We start from the raw sequence: 18,183 nt of genomic DNA on the forward strand, positions 1-18,183 counted from the left end.
AACTCCATTATTGTCTCTTAGCTGCTCGGAAGCAACTTGTCTTGGACTCGACTTCAGGGGTCGGTCGGGTGGGATAGGAACCGGTGGGGGCACGCTAAGTGCACCAACTGGGTGTAGTCCCCGAGACTATGGTGGACTGCTGGCAGTCGACCGTAGTCTTTGTTGCTTTTTTTACTGAAATTGTAACTCCTCCCCTTTGACTTCAGAGATCTTGTGATCTTGGAACCCGCTTGGCTGACTTGGAGAAGCAGCAAATTCAAATGAACCTTGATCTGGAGCTGGCCAGGACAGAGCTGCAGAAGGTCAGAGACGGCGCCGCAGGTAAGACGCCTTTGTCGACTGGTTAGTTTTTAGGCTTGAGTATCTTTTCGCTTTCTCCGACTCAGTCATCATTTTTTGCAGAAAAACTGAAAGAAGCTCTAGCGAAGAAGGATCAGGACTTGGCTGCTGCCCGTAAGGAGGCTGATGACAAGACTGCTCTGGCCACACGGAAGCTGGCTACGGTCGACCAATTGGAAAAAGAGAATACCAGGTTGCAGACCGCTCTGAATGAAGCCAACAGGTTGACTGCAAATTGGAAGAAGGAGAACCTCCTCTTGGGTGAGAAGATGGAAGGCATCGCTCGTAGGAGGGACGACCTGGAGGGCTACTTGAGGAGTTTTGCCAAGAAGTTGTACATCAAGCTCGAAGGTGCACATTCAGTTCCGACTGTTTTTTTTTGTGTCGACTCAGTTTTACGAAATTTGACTTATCCTTGGGTCGTGTAGAAATTTGCCAGAACTTTAAAGAGGAGATTGGGCGGATCGAAACAGGTTTGGATCCAATCAACTCTCCGGTGAAAGATGAAGCTGCCATGAACCTGCTCTGACTGGAATCTCGTGTTGACGGCGTCGTGGATTACTTGGCTCGACTGAAGGTTGCCATGACGCGGATCAACCCGACGCTTTGGCCAGAGTCTACGCTCCAGAATGACCTCGAGTCTCTGATGACTCGACTCAACGGAATCCCTGACCGAGTGCAGGAGTGGAAGAAGTCTTTAGCTTGGTGTGGCGCTGACGTGGCTCTGTCTCTGGTCCGCGTCCATTGCAAGGAGGTGCGGGAGGAGAAGCTGGCCGCCATCCAAGTCGCCAACACGAGGAAGCACAACTTCCAGGATTTCATGGAGACATTTATTGTTGCTGCTACCCGTATCGCAGACGGGATCGACTTGGATGAGTTTGTCGCCCCTGCCAGTCCTCTTCCTCCTGAGGAATGAAAAAACTTGCCTCCGAATGCCGAGTGTATTTTGTAATCCATTAAACTCTGCCTTAAATTTGCCTCGGGAATGCCGAGTGGACTTGTAACAGTTAAACTTTGCCGAGCCACGGGCTCGAGTACTTTGAGGTCTGGGACCTTTTAGGCTTTATCCGAAATCGATTTCTCGTTGGGCATCTTCATGATTTAATTCGTCGAGTGAAACTTGATCTTCACTCGGAATGACCTTAGGCGAGCACTGGGCTGCAGCTAAGCCCCCGAGTGGGAGGTTTGCTCTCCACTTGGTAGGATTTTTAAATACTTAGGCGAGCACTGGGCTGCAGCTAAGCCCCCGAGTGGGAGGTTTGCTCTTCACTCGGTAGGATTTTTTCAAACTTAGGCGAGTGCCGGACTGCAGCTAAGTCTCTAAGTGAGAGGACTTAGGCGAGTGCTGGACTGCAGCTAAGCCCCCGAGTGGGAGGATTGCACTCCACTCGGTAGGATTTTTAAACACTTAGGCGAGCACTAGGCTGCAGCTAAGCCCCCGAGTGGGAGGTTTGCTCTTCACTCGGTAGGATTTTTTCAAACTTAGGCGAGTGCCGGACTGCAGCTAAGTCTCTAAGTGAGAGAACTTAGGAGAGTGCTGGACTGCAGCTAAGCCCCCGAGTGGGAGGATCGCTCTCCACTCGGTAGGATTTTTAAACACTTAGGCGAGTGTCGGACTGCAGCTAAGTCTCTAAGTGAGAGGACTTAGGCGAGTGTTGGACTGCACCTAAGCCTCCGAGTGGGAGGATCGCTCTCCACTCGGTAGGATTTTTCAAACTTAGGCGAGTGCTGACTGCAGCTAAGTCTCTTCGTAGGAGAACTTAGGCGAGTGCTGGACTGCAGCTAAGCCCCCGAGTGGGAGGTTTGCTCTCCACTCGGTAGGATTTTTCAAACTTAGGCGAGTGCTGACTGCAGCTAAGTCTCTTCATAGGAGAACTTAGGCGAGTGCTGGACTGCAGCTAAGCCCCCGAGTGGGAGGTTTGCTCTCCACTCGGTAGGATTTTTCAAACTTAGGCGAGCGCTGACTGCAGCTAAGTCTCTTCGTAGGAGAACTTAGGCGAGTGCTGGACTGCAGCTAAGCCCCCGAGTGGGAGGTTTGCTCTCCACTCGGTAGGATTTTTTTTGAACTTAGGTGAAACGGATTCGCGGCTAAGTTACCCACTGGGGGTTTTCGTATGTAAACAAAAGTGACATCAATCATTGGAACACTCTTGATTTTGATAAAAACGAACTGCAGGAAGTTTCTTTATTACATCTTCAAGGAAGGAACTTAAGTGTAAAAGGGGCGGAGTAGTTCCGCATTCCAAGCTCGAGGCTCGTCGATCTGGCGATCAACATTGTAGAGGTGATACGCTCCATTGTGGAGGACTCTGGTGATGATGAAGGGGCCTTCCCAAGTAGGAGCAAGCTTGTGTGGTTTCTGTTGATCCACTCGGAGGACCAAATCTCCTTCTTGGAAGGCTCGACTCTTCACATTCCGGGCATGGAATCGACGCAAGTCTTGCTGATAAATGGTCGATCTGATCATGGCCATCTCCTCTCTTCTTCTAGGAGGTCGACTGCGTCTTGCCGGGCCTGTTCTGCTTCATCTTCGGTGTAAAGCTCGACTCGGGGCGCGTTGTGAAGGAGATCACTTGGCAGAACGGCTTCGGCTCCATAAACAAGAAAGACTAGGGTTCTTCCAGTCAACCGGTTAGGGGTGGTCCTCAATCCCCACAGAACTGACGGAAGCTCGTCGACCCAAGCACCTGCCGCATGCTTGAGATCACGCATCAGCCGAGGCTTCGGTCCTTTGAGAATCAAACCATTTGCTCTTTCAGCTTGTCCATTCGACTGAGGATGCGCGACCGACGCGTAGTCGACTCGTGTGCCTTGAGAGGCGCAAAAAGCTCTGAACTGGTCCGAATCGAAGTTTGACCCATTGTTAGTGATGATGCTATGAGGGACTCCATATCTGAATGTCAGTCCTCTGACGAAACTGATAGCAGTGCCAGCGTCGAGGTTCTTGATAGGCTTGGCTTCAATCCATTTGGTGAACTTGTCGACTGCCACAAGCACATGCGTGAATCCGCTCCTGCCTGCTCTCAGTGGACCAACCATGTCTAGTCCCCAGACAACAAAGGGCCAGACGAGTGGAATGGTCTTCAGGGCTGATGTAGGCTTGTGTGACATGTTGGAGTAGAACTGGCAGCCTCCACACTTGTCGACTATTACTTTCGCCATCTCATTTGCTCTAGGCCAGTAAAATCCCGCTCGGTATGCTTTAGCCACAATGGTCCGAGAGGACGCATGGTGGCCACAGGTCCCCGAGTGGATATCATCAAGGATCATCCGACTTTCTTCTGGTGTTATGCATTTCTGACCGATTCCAGTCGCGCTTTCTCTATACAACTGCCCCTTTATGACTGTGAAGGCCTTGGATCGGCGGACGATCTGTCGAGCCTCTTCTTCGTCCTCTGGGAGCTCTTTCCTTAGGATATACGCGATGTACGGTATCGTCCAATCGGGAGTGATTGCCAAGACTTCCATGATCAGGTCGACCACAGCAGGAACTTCGACTTCAGTCGGATCTGTAGCACTTTTCGGTTGTGGGGCTTCTTCTGTGAAAGGATCCTCCTGGACTGACGGTGAGCGGATGTGCTCCAGAAACACATTGCTGGGAATGGCTTCTCTCTTGGAGCCTATCTTTGCCAGATCATCAGCTGCTTGATTTTTCAGTCGGGGGATGTGATGAAGCTCTAACCCCTCGAATTTCTTTTCTAGCTTTCTCACTGCATTGCAATATCCAGTCATAGCCGGACTTCTGACGTCCCACTCTTTCATCACCTGATTAACCACCAAATCTGAGTCGCCATAGACCATGAGGCGATGAACGCCGAGTGAAATGGCCATGCGCAACCCATACAGAAGTGCTTCATACTCTGCTTCATTGTTGGAGGAATCGAAGTGAATCTGGAGAACGTATCTGAGCTTATCTCCTCGGGGGGAGACTAGAACTACCCCAGCACCGGAACCATTCAGCATCTTAGATCCATCGAAGAACATGGTCCAGTGCTCCGAGTGAACTTGAGTCGGAAGTTTCTGTTCAATCCACTCGGCGACGAAATCTGCAATTGCTTGGGACTTGATAGCCTTCTTTGCTTCAAACTTGATAACTAAGGGAAGGAGTTCAATCGCCCACTTGGCCACTCGACCAGTTGCATCTCTGTTATGCAGAATCTCTGACAATGGGGCGTAGCTGACGACTGTAATGGAGTGGTCAGAGAAGTAATGTGCAACCTTCTTCGTGGTCATGTAAATCCCATATACAAGCTTCTGGTAGTGAGGGTATCTTTGTTTTGAAGGGGTCAAAACTTCAGACAGATAATAGACTGGGCGCTGAACTCTGAAGGCCTTTCCTTCTTCTTCCCGCTCGAGCGTGAGTACTGTACTGACAACTTGTCCCGTGGCCGCAATGTACAGCAGCAGAGGCTCTTTGCTGATTGGGGCAGCAAGCACCGGCTGGGTGGAGAGCAGAGCTTTGAGTTCTGCAAACGCTGCGTCAGCTTCTGGAGTCCACTCGAACTTGTCAGACTTCTTCATCAGTCGGTAAAGAGGCAATGCTTTCTCACCGAGTCGAGAAATGAATCGACTTAGAGCGGCCAAGCAACCTGTGAGCTTCTGGACATCGTGTATACGCACGGGGCACTTCATCCGGAGTATGGTGCCAACTTTCTCAGGGTTAGCGTCGATTCCTCGTTCGGAAACGAGAAAACCGAGTAACTTTCCACCTGGAACTCCGAATGTGCATTTTGATGGATTGAGCTTGATATCATATCTCCTGAGGTTAGCAAAGGTTTCAGCAAGGTCAGTCAGTTGGTCGGAACCTTTCCGTGACTTAACCACAATATCATCCATGTATGCTTCTACGTTCCAACTGATCTGAGTGAGCAAACACTTCTGAATCGTCCTCATGAACGTGGCTCCAGCATTCTTGAGGCCGAAGGGCATGGTGACATAACAGAAGCACCCAAATGGGGTGATGAAAGCCGTTCTAATCTCGTTAGGTCCATACAGACGGATCTGATGGTACCCTGAATAAGCATCTAGAAAAGACAAACGCTCACATCCCGCGGTCGAGTCCACTATCTGGTCGATGCGGGGGAGAGGGAAATGATCTTTCGGGCAGGCCCGATTGATATGTTTGAAATCAATGCACATGCAAAGTGACTTGTCCTTTTTGGGGACCATGACGACATTGGCGAGCCACTCGGAGTGGTAAATCTCTCGGATGAACTCCGCTGCTAAGAGCCGAGCCACCTCCTCGCCAATGGCTTTCCTCTTCTGGATGGCAGACCGTCGAAGATGTTCTTTCACAGGCTTGAACTTCGGGTCAACTCGCAGACGGTGCTCAGCCAGCCCCTTGGGAACTCCAGGCATGTCAGAAGGCTTCCATGCGAAGACGTCCCAGTTCTCACGGAGGAACTGGATGAGCGCTTCTCCCTATTTAGAGTCGAGCGTCGTCGAGATGTGAGTCGGAGTGGCATCGGGGTCGGTCGGGTGAATGTGAGCCATCTTTGTTTCACCGGTCGACTGAAAAGCTGACTCTGAAGCAGGCTTCTTGGCCCATAGCAATTCACTCGGATCGGCAGTCTTTTGGTACTCTTGCAGCTCGACCACTGCCATCTGAGCATCTGCAATCTTTGAGCCTTTTTGAAAGCGCTCTTCTGCCTTCTTCCGATTGCCTGTAACAGTGATTACCCCTTTGGGGCCAGGCATCTTCAATTTGAGATACACGTAACATGGTCGGGACATGAAGCGTGCGTAAGCTGGCCTGCCCAAAATGGCGTGATAAGCACTTTGGAAGTCCACAACCTCGAATGTCAACTTTTCCTTGCGGTAATTCTTTGAATCACCGAAAACCACATCAAGAGCGATTTGGCCGAGTGATTGGGCTTTCTTCCCAGGGATGACTCCGTGGAAACTCATGTTATTGGTGCTGAGCCTAGACATAGGAATGCCCATTCCTTTCAATGTTTCAGCATACAGTATGTTCAGGCCACTGCCACCATCCATCAGGACTTTAGTTAGTCGAGTGCCTTCAACAATTGGGTCGACCACCAAAGCTTGCCTCCCAGGGGTGGCAATGTGCGTCGGGTGATCAGACTGGTCGAATGTGATGGCAGTCTGAGACCACTTCAGGTAACTGGGTGTTGCCGGGGCAACCATGTTCACCTCTCGGTTAATGACTTTCAGTCGACTTTTGCTCTCGACATCGGCAAAAATCATCAGGGTGGAATTGACTTGGGGGTATCCATCGTCACTGTCTTCCTTGTCCTCGACTCTGTCCGACTCTTTTTCCTTATCCTTGGACTACTTTCCTTGGAACTGCTGGATCAGGAGCCGGCACTGTCGAGTGGTATGCTTTGGGTAAATAAAATTACCCTCTTCATCCTTCTTGGTGTGGATGTGGCATGGCAGATCCAAAATATCATTTCCATCTTGATCCTTGACTTTCTTGGGCTTCCAGGGGCCTTTGGGTTTTCCCTTGAAGTTTCACTAGGCTACGGCCAGGGCCTCCCCAAGAGCGGCTGGCTCGGCCTTCCGCTTCTGCTTTCGACTGGAATTGCCTCCAGTTTCCTGGGCGACTGCTTTCTGCTTGCCACTCCGGAGTCGATCTTCATCTTCTCCGTTAGCGTACTTGGTGGCAATCTCCATCATCCGATTCAGAGACATCTCTCCAGTTCGACCGAACTTCAGATTCAACTCTCTGTATTTAACACCTTCCTTGAAGGCACAAACTGCTTGATGGTCTGGCACATTCTCAACCGAGTGATGCAGCGTGATCCACCTTTGGATGTATTCCCTCAGAGTTTCATTCGGCTTCTGCACGCAAGACCACAACTCTGTAAGGCCTGCAGGTCGCTTGCATGTTCCTTCAAAAGTCGTGATAAACACTCGGGAGAGGTCCTCCCAGGTGTAAATGCTGCTGGGTGCTAACTGATTTAGCCACGCTCTGGCCGAGCCCTCTAACATGAGAGGCAAATGCTTCATGGCCACCTCATCATTGCCACCGCCAATCTGTACAGCCACTCGGTAATCTTCGAGCCAGGTGTCAGGCTTAGATTCACCGGTGAACTTGCTGATTCCAGTCGCCAGCCTGAAATTGGAAGGAATCACTGCGGCTCTGATGGCTCGACTGAAACACTCTGGCCCTGAAACCCGCGCTCTGCTGCTGGCGGGCGCATCTCTATTCTGGCCTTCCCGATGAGCCCTGTTCCTATCAACCAAGCCTTGAACAAGGACAAACCTCGCGTCAAAGCCTGGGTCCCTGGGGTCGACTGGAATCCTCTGCCCGACACTATGAGGGCGTCTGTCGTCTTGCCATCGAGGCGCATATGACCCACTCCTCGGGGGAGGGGTTGGCACTCGACGTCGATCATCACGGTCGAATCGGTGATCATACTGCTCATTCCTCCTATACTGGTCACGCCGGTCACCATGTCCCTCACGCCTCGGGGGCAATCTCGGGCTGTGAGCCGACTCGACTGTATCTGTTGCGACAGATCGACTATGGATCCTGTTCCGCGACTGAGAGACAGCAGAATTCTGGTTTCCCGCCGCCCGGAGCAGTGCTCTGATCTGCAACAAGCCTCTGCCCGCTTCCGATTGGGAGGGCTGAATTGATTCTGCTATACGGGCCGCAGCGGCCAAATTCTGAACTGGGGTTCGGTATACCTGCGGCGGCGGGAAGAGCTGACACCGACTGGACTCGGGAGCTTGCTGACGTCGACTGGACTCGGGAGCCCGCTGACGCGCTTGCTCGTCGAGTATCCACTGGAGATTCTCCAGTCGGGTGTGCTCCGCCAGGTTAGCCAAGCGCGCATCCTCCAAGGCCCGGGCCTCGGGGGTTTCTCCAACAATAGGAGTGTGGAGCGCGTCCATGTTCCGATGGTGAAGCTCCTCTCGCTGTAATGATGTGAGAGGTTCGGGGAGATACTCATCGTGGGGATGCGACGGGTCGCCCCCACCCGCGCCTCCACTAGCGCGAGGGAAACCAGGAGGACTGTCCGTCCCATCGACCGCCAGAACCTCAGCCACTGGGTCGTTGCTGTCGCACTCGGATGCGGTCTCTGCGGACCCAGTTGATAGGTCGAACAGGCCGCAGAGGGATTTGTCGGGCTCGATCGCCGCGACTTGCGGGGTGGCCGACTGGCGAGCCACGGCATGTCTCACCCACCTCCGAAGTCTCGACCGACCGGAGCGCTTGTGCCGGTGGGAGGCAGAGCAGGGAGACGATACGGGGGCCGACCGATATTGGGTCAACGGTTGCCGCAGGAGGACGCCACGAACGCATGCGCAGAAATGCGTTGCACCGCGGACGGGGAGCGCGTCGATGTCGAGTGGCGCCTCCTGGAGCCAGGCGGAGTCGTCGGCGATGAACGTGAGCGTGCCGAGATGGATCTCGCGGCCCTCCACCAAAACTCCGCACGAAACCATGATCAAAGGGGATCGGAAAAATCGCAACTTCTCCAATCAGGCGCTAAGACTGCTGCCCCAAGGTGGGCGCCAACTGTCGTGGTTCTAACTCTGACAGTGATGTAGGGGGGTGAGTATGGAGAGGCTAGATCCTATCTATTGGGAAGTTGTTACACGCGAGGTTTACGAGTTCAGGCCCTTCTCGGAGGAAGTAATAGCCCTACGTCTCGGAGCCCGGAGGCGGTCGACTGGATTATACGTGTATGGATTACAGGGGTGCGAACCTTTGATACTGAGGAGGGGGTGGCTTATATAGAGTTCGCCGGCCCCTCCAGCCCTCAGTAATGCAAGGGTTTAAAGTACATTTAAGATTGGGCGTTACTGGTAACGCCTCTAATAAAGTGCTATGATGACCATGAAGACTACTTAATAGCTGACCGTTTGCCTACGGAGTGACTTCAGGTCTCCTGGCAGTCGAGTGATTAGCTTCATGGTCGAGTGGTAGCTTCTTGGTCGAGTGTCTTGAACCTGTCGAGTGGGGTACCTTCAAGTCGATTGATAGGTGATTTCTTCTAGGGATGTCCTTGGGTAGGGCTCTTTGGACGGGTCCGTGCCCCTACCCTAGATACATAGCTTCGTCACCAGGCAGATTCAATTGACTCATTCGTCTGAGGATGTAATTGTCTTTGCCCCTCGTGATAATACTATCCGTCTGTTTTCTCTCAATGAGAAGGGTGAATTGGATGCCATCTCGCAAATTCCAGTCGTTTGCGAATATCAAGACGTCTTTCCAGAAGAGCTTCCAGGAATGCCTCCGCACCGGCCAGTTGAATTCGTTATTGATCTTGAACCTGGCATGGAACCTGTGTGCAAACGTCCTTACAAGCTCGGACCTGAAGAGTTGAAGGAGCTAAATAAGCAACTCGATATTCAAGAAAGAATGGGTCTCATCCGGCCTAGTTCTTCTCCGTGGGGTTGTGGTGTTCTTTTTGTGAAGAAGAAGGATGGAACGAACCGACTTTGTGTTGATTACCGTCCAATGAACAAGAAGACCATCAAGAACAAATACCCACTTCCCAAAATCAATGAGCTATTCGAACAACTCCAAGGTGCCCAAGTATTCTCCAAGCTTGATCTCCGTATGGGTTATCATCAGATTCGAATCCGTGAGCAAGATATTCCCAAGACGGCTTTCAGGACAAGCTTTGGTTCATATGAATACACTGTCATGTCTTTTGGTCTCGTCAACGCTCCTCCGACATTCTCTCGCATGATGAACTTCATCTTCAACGCCTACACCAATGACTTTGTTTTGGTCTATCTCGACGACATTCTGGTTTTTTCGAAGAGCAAGGAAGATCATGCCAAGCACTTGCGTTTGGTACCCGATAAGCTCAGAGAACATCAGTTCTACGCCAAGTTCTCCAAGTGTGAATTTTGGCTCGATGAGGTTCTTTATCTTGGTCATATTATCTCTGCCAAGGGCATTGTCGTGAATCCTGAGAAGGTGTCTGCAATTGTGAATTGGGAACCTCCTCAGAACGTGAAGCAACTCCGCAGCTTCCTCGGTCTAGCAAGCTATTACCGAAGATTCGTTGAAAACTTTTCTAAGATCGCGAAGCCTCTCTCAAATCTTCTTCAGAAGCACGTCAAGTACATTTGGTCTCCGGAGTGTGATATTGCTTTCAACACTTTGAAAGAGAAATTGATCACTGCTCCAGTTCTGACTCCGCCTGATGAATCCAAGCCGTACGAGGTCTTTTGTGATGCCTCTCTCCAAGGTCTTGGTGCAGTATTGATGCAAGAGAAGAAAGTTGTTGCTTATACCTCTCGACAGTTGAAGCCTAATGAGAAGAACTACCCCACTCATGATCTCGAGTTGGCAGCAGTTGCGCATGTTCTTTTGACTTGGAGACATCTTCTATTGGGAAGAAAAGTGGACATTTTCACTGATCACAAGAGTCTCAAGTACATCTTCACTCAGCCTAATCTCAACCTCAGGCAAACTCGATGGGTCGAAATGATTCAAGAGTATAATCCGAGTATCGAGTATACTCCAGGCAAGGCCAATGTGATTGCTGACGCATTGAGCAGGAAAGCTTACTGCAACAGTCTGATTCTCAAGCCTTATCAACCCGAGCTTTGTGAAGCTTTCCGCAAACTTAATCTGCAAGTTGTTACTCAAGGTTTCCTCGCCAACCTTCAAATCTCTCCTACCTTGGAAGACCAGATTCGCCAAGCTCAGCTTCTTGATGCTATGGTGAAAAAGGTGAAGATTGGGATTGCCAAGAGTCAACCCAAGTACAAGTGCTACCGCCTTGATGACAAGGACACTCTCTTCTTCGAGGATCGTATTGTTGTACCCAAAGGTGACCTCCGTAAAGCGATCTTGAACGAGGCTCACAATTCTCTCCTCTCCATCCACCCTGGGAGCACAAAGATGTATCAGGACCTCAAGCAGGCTTATTGGTGGACTCGAATGAAGCGTGAGATTGCTCAATTCGTGAATGAATGTGATGTCTGCAGAAGAGTGAAGGCAGAATACCAAAGGCCATCGGGTCTCCTCCAACCTCTTGCCATTCCAGAATGGAAGTTTGACCACATTGAAATGGACTTCGTGACTGGGTTTCCAAAGTCCAAGCGTGGCAATGATGCTATATTCGTTGTCATCGACAAACTCACCAAAGTGGCTCATTTTCTGCCTATCAAAGAGTCGATCACTGCAGCTCAATTGGCGGAACTCTATACCTCTCGTATTGTCTCTCTGCATGGTATTCCTCAAGTGATCTCTTCAGACCGTGGCAGCATCTTTACATCCAAGTTTTGGGATTCTTTTCAGAAGGCCATGGGCACGAACATCCGCTTCAGCACAGCTTTCCATCCTCAAACTAGCGGTCAAGTCGAGCGTGTCAACCAGATTCTTGAAGATATGCTCAGGGCTTGTGTGATCTCCTTCGACATGAAGTGGGAGGATTGTCTTCCTTATGCTGAATTCACCTACAACAACAGTTTTCAAGCAAGTTCGGGCAAGGCCCCATTTGAAATTCTGTATGGCAGGAAGTGCCGTACCCCTCTCAACTGGTCTGAAACCGGTGAACGTCAGCTGCTGGGTAATGACTTAATCACAGAGGCAGAAGAAATGTGCAAAGTCATTCGAGATAACCTCAAAGCAGCCCAATCCCGCCAGAAGAGCTACTATGATAGTAAGCACCGTGATTTGGCTTTCGAGATCGGAGATCATGTGTACCTCCGCGTCTCTCCTATGAAAGGTACTCGTCACTTCAGTATCAAAGGGAAGCTTGCCCCCAGATACGTGGGACCTTTCAAGATTGTCAGCAAGAGAGGCGACCTCGCCTATCAACTCGAGCTTCCTTCAAACTTTGCAAATGTTCATGACGTGTTCCATGTCTCTCAACTTCGAAAGTGCTTCAAGACTCCTGACCGCACTGTCAACTTCGAGGACATTGAGCTCCAAGAAGATCTCTCTTATCGTGAGCACCCAGTTGCTATTCTTGAAGACACTGAACGCAAGACTCGCAACAAGTCAATCAAATTTCTCAAAGTCAAGTGGTCACACCATTCCGACCGTGAAGCTACATGAGAACGCAAGGATCACCTCCGTTCTGAGTACCCGGCGTTCTTTCAGTCCTAGATCTCGGGACAAGATCCTTTCGTAGTAGTGGAGTGTTGTAACACCCCGGATGTAACTTTCCCAATTTGTACTCCAACCCTTGCCGTTTCCGGCGTTAAGTTATTTTATTTTCTCGGGTTCGGGTCTTTGTCTCCGAGTGTGTTGTGGTTGTTGTCATGCATCTCATATCATGTCATCATGTGCATTGCATTTGCATACATGTTCATCTCATGCATTCGAGCATTTTCCCCGTTGTCCGTTTTGCATTCCGGCGCTTCGTTCTCCTCCGGTGGTCATTTCTAGCTTTCTCTCGTGTGTGGGGATTAAACATTTCCGGATTGGACCGAGACTTGCCAAGCAGCCTTGGTTTACTACCGGTAGACCGCCTGTCAAGTTTCGTGCCATTTGGACTTCGTTTGATACTCCAACGGTTAACCGAGGGACCGAAAAGGCCTCGTGTGTGTGCAGCCCAACACCCTTCCAATTTGGCCCAAAACCCACCTAAGCCTTCTCCATCATCTAGAGCGTTCGATCATGATCGCGTGGCCGCAAACCGCACCTCATTTGGACTCTCCTAGCTCCTTCTATGCCTATTTAAAGAACCCCCTTTCCAAATCTCGGATCCCCTCCCCGAAACCCTAGTCGTCTTCCACATCTCGCCGCCGGACACGTCCGAATTCGGGCCGGACGTGTCCGCTGCTCCCCGCTGCTGCCACGTGGCCACTCCCCATACGCCTGCCACCTCTCTCCGTCGTCGGCCCGCCGAGCCCAGGCAGGGCCCCCGCGGGGCCATCCGCGTGCGCCGCCCTCACCATCGCCCCGCTGCCTCCTCCTACCTCGCGCCGCCGCCTGCTCCGCCCCGCCGCCGCACCGGACGCCGCCGCGCCACCGCAGCGCCGCGGCCCGCCTCTCCGCCGTTCGCCGCCCCGGACGCCGCCGCCCGACGCGCCATCGCCGTCTCCGCCACCTCCCGGCCACTCCGCCGCCCGGCCGCGCCCCCGCATCGCCTCGGCCTCGCTTTTCCCTCGTCGGAGCCGCCGCCACCTCGCCGGAGCTCCTCGGTTCGCGTGCCGTGAACAGTAAACCCTAGATCTCGAGGTTGATTTTTTTTGTAAGTCCCTGGAATTTTCTAGCCCATATGCTCATGTTCATAGCTCCGTAACTTTGCATCCGTAGCTCCGATTCATGCATATAGCATATCAAAATGTTCATCTCAGAGAGTACATCATTTCATTCCATTGCATCATTTTCATTTGAGTTCATCTTGATGCCCGAAATGCTGTTAGAAGAGGGCTACTTGAGTTAATTGTCAGATCTGCTACTCCATTTAGGTTTTTGTCATTTTTGCCATGATTAATGTGTGCATGATATGCCCTGATGTTCTACATATGTTTTGTTAAGGGTTTTGTCATATTCCAAAGGTGCAACCCATGTACTTTTGTGATGTGTGTGGTGACTAGCACGAGCTTGCAAAGTGGTGCACTCGGTAATTCTGTTTTCAGGGACTTAGCATTTCCACCGAGTCCTTGATCTGTTTATTTCTTATGGCCATATGTTCATGTTGTTTCCTAGTGATCCGTGCCTCTTTTGAGGATGATCAGTAAGGATGTTTTGTTAATATTGTAGTGCTCTATCCATCCATGTCTTTGTTTGCAATTATGGAGCACCCTAGCTTGAGTCAATCGAGCTCTACTTTTGCTACTTTGTGAATCTGGCCAGATTGTCAACTTGTTTGCAATTTTGCCGATGTTGTTGTAATTGTTCTGTGCATGCTATGCTATTGTTCTTGCCATGTCTAGCTTGCATTTTGTGTGTTCTTGATAGATGTATGCTTACTTGGTCATGACTTGCACCGTAGTGAGTGCATCGAGGTCGTAAACATACCTACTTGAGTTATGTTTCAGCATGCTCCAGTTTTCACTAAGTCTGTGATCTGATTATGTTTTTGCCATGTTCACATGCTTGCAATTGTATTTTCTGATCCCTTTTGGCTCGAGGTCACTAAGGGACTTTTGTTAAGCTCTTTGAGTATCTCCATGCCATGCTTTACTTTGCCATGTTCAGGTCCTGTAGAATATAGTTTTGTTGCTCCGAAGTGTGCTACCCGATCTGAAATTCCAAACAAGTGTTAATTTCACTAAGTCTGAAATCTGTTTGCCATATGCTTTTTTTCCATGCTTGTTTGAATCTGTTAATGGATGAATTGGCCGTAGCTCAGTGCTAGACTTTTGTTAAGCATCTTGAATGCATCCCTGCCATGTATTTTGTTGTCATGTTTGGGTGTTGTAGCATGTTCATCTCCTTGCATTTAGATGGCTACTTGCTGTAAATTGCAGACCGGTGTCATATTTGAATCGCTTGCCATTTCCAAACCGTAACTCCGATTCCGGCGTTCTTTATATCGTTTTCAAGCGATTTCATCTCTTCTTTCCAGTGGCGCACTTGGATCTCCAAGTTGAGGCCAGGTTCTTACATTTCCTGTCATATCTTGCATATGCATTCAGCATCGCATCCCACATAGCATATCATCATTGCTTCGTATTGTTTGTTCCTTGCACGTGGTTGATTGTGTCCTTGTTGCTTGTTTGTCTTGTTTGGGTAGAGCCGGGAGACGAGTTCGCTAACGAGGAGCCCGTTGAGTTTGCTTTCGAGGATCCAGTCAACTCTGACAACTGTGCAGGCAAGATGATCATACCCTCGAAATCACTACTATCTTTGCTATGCTAGATTGCTCGCTCTTTTGCTATGCCAATGCTACGATGCCTACCACTTGCTTTCAAGCCTCCCAAATTGCCATGTCAAACCTCTAACCCACCATGTCCTAGCAAACCGTTGATTGGTTATGTTACCGCTTTGCTCAGCCCCTCTTATAGCGTTGCTAGTTGCAGGCGAAGATTGGAGGCCGTTCCTTGTTGGAACCTTTATTTATTTGTTGGGATATCATTATATTGCTATGTTATCTTAATGCATCTATACACTTGGTAAAGGGTGGAAGGCTCGGCCTCTCGCCTAGTGTTTTGTTCCACTCTTGCCGCCCTAGTTTCCGTCATATCGGTGTTATGTTCCCGGATTTTACGTTCCTTACGCGGTTGTGTTATAATGGGAACCCCTTGATAGTTCGCCTTGATTAAAGCTTTTCCAGCAATGCCCAACCTTGGTTTTACCATTTGCCACCTAGCCTCTTTTCCCTTGGGATTCCGGAGCCCGAGGGTCATCTTATTTTAACCCCCCCCCCCCGGGCCAGTGCTCCTCTGAGTGTTGGTCCGACCAAGTAGACTGCGGGGCCACCTCGGGGCAACTTGAGGGTTGGTTTTACTCGTAGGATGTCTCATCTGAGTGTGCCCTGAGAACGAGATATGTGTAGCTCCTACCGGGATTTGTCGGCACATTCGGGCGGTGTTGCTGGTCTTGTTTTAACCTGTCGAAGTGTCTTGAAGAACCGAGATACCGAGTCTGATCGGAACGTCTTGGGAGGAGGTCTATTCCTTCATTGACCGTGAGAGCTTGTCATGGGCTAAGTTGGGACTCCCCTGCAGGGATTTGAACTTTCCAAAGTCGTGCCCGCGGTTATGGGCAGATGGGAATTTATTAATGTCCGGTTATAAATAACTTGAACCTTAACTTAATTAAAATGAATCAACTGAGTGTGTTACCGTGATGGCCTCTTCTCGGCGGAGTCCGGGAAGTGGACACGGTGTTGGAGTAATGTTTACGCAGGTTGCTCTCTAGTTTCTCGCTCGCGCTTTGCCTCCTCTTCTCGCTCTCTTTTGCGAATAAGTTAGCCACCATACTTGCTAGTCGCTTGCTGCAGCTCCACATATTTTACCTTACCATACCTATAAGCTTAAATAGTCTTGATCACGAGGGTGTGAGATTGCTGAGTCCCTGTGGCTCACAGATTACTATTACACTAGATGCAGGGCCTGATGATTCCGCTTCAGGAGACGCGCTCGAGCTCAAGTGGGAGTTCGACGAAGACTCTCAATGTTACTATGTTTCCTTTCTTGATGATCAGCAGTGGTGCCTAGTTGGGGGTGATCGGGACCGTGTCGCATGTTGGGTTATCTTTTATTTTGGCGCCGTAGTCGGGCCATGAGTGTTTGGATGATGTAATGTTATTTATGTACTTGATTGACGTGGCGAGTGTAAGCCAACTATATTATCTCCCCTTTATTAATCATATTACATGGGATGTTGTGAAGATTGCCTAACTTGCGACATATGCCTTCAATGTGATTATGTCTCTAAGTCGTGCCTCGACACGTGGTAGCTATAGTCGCATCGAGGGTGTTATAAATATATGTCGGAATGGCTATGGAAATGCCATGATAGGTAGATATGGTGGCTGTTTTGAGGAAGGTACATGGTGGGTGTATGATACCGGCGAAAGGTGTGCGGTATTGGAGAGGCTAGCAATGGTGGAAGGAAGGAAGGTGTGTATAATCCATGGACTCAACATTAGTCATAAAGAACTCATATACTTATTGCAAAAATCTAGAAGTTATCAAAGCAAAGTATTACGCGCATGCTCCTAGGGGGATAGATTGGTAGGAAAAGACCATCACTCGTCCCCGACCGCCACTCATAAGGAAGATAATCAATAAATAAATCATGCTCCGACTTCATCACATAACGGTTCACCATACGTGCATGCTACGGGAATCACAAACTTTAACACAAGTATTTCTCAATTTCACAACTACTCAACTAGCATGACTCTAATATCACCATCTTCATATCTCAAAACAATTATCAAGCATCAATCTTTTCTTAGTATTCAACGCACTCAAAAGAAAGTTCTACAAATCTTGAATACCAAGCATATTATTATTAAGCAATTTTCCATGCTATTAAAGACTCTCAAAATAATCTAAGTTAAGCATGAAAGATCAATATTTTCTATAAAACTAATCCACCGCCGTGCTCTAAAAGATATAAGTGAAGCACTAGAGCAAAACTATAAAACTCAAAAGATATAAGTGAAGCACATAGAGTATTCTATCAAATTCCAAATTATGTATGGCTCTCTCAAAAGGTGTGTACAAAAAGGATGATTGTGGTAGACTAACAAGCAAAGACTCAAATCATAAAAGACGCTCCAAGCAAAACACATATCATGTGGTGAATAAAAATATAGCTCCAAGTAAAGTTACCGATAGAAGTAGACGAAAGAGGGGATGTCTTCCGGGGCATCCCCAAGCTTTGGATTTTAGGTATCCTTAGATTATCTTGGTGGTGCCATGTGCATCCACAAGCTTAGGCTCTTGCCACTCCTTGTTCCATAATCCATCAAATCTTTACCCAAAACTTGAAAACTTCAAAACACAAAACTTAAAGTTGAAAATCTCGTGAGCTCCGTTAGCAAAAGAAAATAAAAGATCACTTCAAGGTACTGTAATGAAATCATTCTTTATTTATATTGGTGTTAAACCTACTGTATTCCAACTTCTCTATGGTTTATAAACTATTTTACTAGCCATAGATTCATCAAAATAAGCAAACAACACACGAAAAACAGAATCTGTCTAAAACAGAACAGTCTGTAGTAATCTGTAGCTAGCACAAGATATGGAACCCAAAAATTCTAAAATAAATTGCTGGACGTGAGAAATTTATCTATTAATCATCTGAAAAAAAATTTAACAAAATAGCACTCTCCAAATAAAAATGGCATCAGTTCTCGTGAGCGCTAAAGTTTCTGTTTTTTACAGCAAGTTCAACAAGACTTTCCCTAAGTCTTCCCAACGGTTCTACTTGGCACAAACACTAATTAGACACAAAAAAACACAACCAAAACAGAGACTAGATAAATTATT

This window comes from Triticum aestivum, chromosome 7A (assembly GCF_018294505.1).
Source record: "Triticum aestivum cultivar Chinese Spring chromosome 7A, IWGSC CS RefSeq v2.1, whole genome shotgun sequence".
Taxonomy (NCBI): domain Eukaryota; kingdom Viridiplantae; phylum Streptophyta; class Magnoliopsida; order Poales; family Poaceae; genus Triticum; species Triticum aestivum.